Genomic DNA, 2,300 nt, shown 5'->3' with positions numbered 1-2,300 from the left:
CTTACCTTTTAGAAAAATGTCACTTTGCAACCCTGCAACCCTGATTTGCATTTGTATAGCTGACAGCATTTTCATTTACATGTTAAAGCCTCCCCTAGAATTCCATGGGGGGGAGGCATGGGGGGAACACTGCCTAAGAAAGCCCACGTCAATTTCTGAGAATTTATGGGAGTTTTCGGCGATGCCTGCAAATTACCGTAAACTGCCGTTAACCTGAACTTCCACGACAATCTACAGTGCCGCATATTGACGAAAATCCCACTTTTCATGCAGTGGAGGGAGCCGTCCTTCTTGGAAACGAAGAAAAACCCCGCACCGAGAGGCGAGGACGACGGGCGGATTAGCCCGGCTGCTAGAGACTCCTTGATATATTTCTCTAGCGCCTGACGTTCGGCCCAAGAAATATTGTAGAGACGACTGGTTGGCAGCGGGGCACCTGGCAAGAGGTCGATGGCGCAATCGTACGGGCGATGCGGCGGAAGCAAGCAGGCCAGGGTCTTACTGAAGACCTGCTTGAGATCATGATACTGCTCAGGCACCAGTTTCAAGTTCTCAGGATCAACCTGAGCACAGGACAGTTCAGGAGGCGGACTAGACGGTTCAGCAGATTGCAGACATTCGGCATGACATCTGGTTGACCAAGAATTAACACGTCGGTCGACCCAGTTTATTTGCGGGTTATACAGCTGCAACCACAGGAAACCAAGAACGATCGGTGCATGCTTAACAGGAAAAACTAAAAAGGTAACTCGTTCTCTATGGTTACCAGAGACCACGAGTTCAAGAGGCTTAGTACGATGGGTTAATCTAGGGAGAACACCACCGTCCAGGGCGGAAACCTGGAGAGGCGTGCACAAAGGGACCGTCTCGAGGCGAGAACGGAGGACAAAGGACCGATCAATTAAATTAAAATCGCACCCTGAATCAACGAGGGTTGACAACTTAAAGGTCAGCTGAACAGAAATGATTGCAGCCTGGAGACAGACCCACGGAGGTGAAGACAAAAGTAAAAGTAAGATTGGTCCGCTGGCTCCTCCGCTACGACCGACGGACCAGTTCTTTTGGGCTCTTTGGGCAATCCCGAATAAAATGATCTGGTGAGGCGCAATACAGGCATAACCTAGAGTTCATGCACTGCTGTCTCTCTTCTGGGATGAGCCGCACCCGGCCCAGCTGCATGGGTTCCGGGGGAGAAGGCAGCGCCGCAGCGGCTCTCAGGGAGCTTCGATCGGGCTGAGGCAGCAGACTAAAGGTGGCTCTCTCTGGACAACTTCGACTCCGAAGGCGATTATCTAAACGAACCGCTAGGGCAATGTAATCGTTTAAGGTGGAAGGTTCCTCTAGCCGAGCTAATTCGTCCTTAAGAGACTCGTCAAGAGCCTGGAAAAACACTGACTTGAGAGCGCGTTGCTCCCAACCTGCCACAGCCGCCAAGGTCCGGAACTCTATGGCAAAATCCGCAACACGTCTACCCCGCTGCCGAAGAGCTAAGAGCCGCCGTGAGTCCTGCACCTCATCAGAATCGGCTGCAAAAATCATCTTAAATTCAGACAAAAACTCATCAAATGTGCAGCCAAAACGCTGGCAGTCAGGAAAACGGGACTCAGCCCATCTTAGTGCTCTTCCCGTTAACAGCCGTAAAATAAAAGAAATTTAGACATGATGCTGGGCGTACAAACGTGGGGGAACGGTTAAAAACGAGTGAACACTGGAAAAGGAATCCCCCACAATCTCCGCTGTCACCTGAGAACCTCTCCGGACTGGGCGAGGAGGGCTCGGGGGCGGAGAACCACGTCTCCGCTGACGCGGAGCAGTGGGCGGAGCCAGGGGCTGCGGAAGCGGTTGCCTGGGGGCTCACGCTTAGCACGCTAGTCAGCTGATTGATCTGAGCTGCGAAACCCTGTAACTGACTCTGCAGCCCCAGAACGGTGGCTTCTAAACCCCCGAATCTGGTCCTGTTGAGTGGTTAACGCCCTACCGAGTGCGTTCACTGGGTCTGTTTTGTCAGAGTGTTCTTCTGTCATGTTTGGCTTGATGTGCCATGCCCACATGCAGAAACACACTCGGAAAACGTGTATTGTTTCAGGGGTTTTATTTAACACTAGGCAAACGGATCACAGAGATAAACGCCAACCAACAAAACTACAAAAGCTGGGGTGCTGCCAGGAAACCAGTTTCGTCTAAGAAGGAAAGAGATGAGGTTAGACCGCGGAGAGTTCTGGTGGAAAAAACCTACGGAGCTGAGCTTACCACTGAGCGTGGACACCGGGAGGGAAGTAGTGAGGGCTTGGTGCTGCCTG

Source organism: Cyprinodon variegatus, unplaced genomic scaffold (genome assembly GCF_000732505.1).
Source record: "Cyprinodon variegatus isolate N-32 unplaced genomic scaffold, C_variegatus-1.0 Scaffold107, whole genome shotgun sequence".
In the NCBI taxonomy this organism is placed as follows: Eukaryota; Metazoa; Chordata; class Actinopteri; order Cyprinodontiformes; family Cyprinodontidae; genus Cyprinodon; species Cyprinodon variegatus.
Note: the sequence above shows the minus strand (reverse complement) of the source record.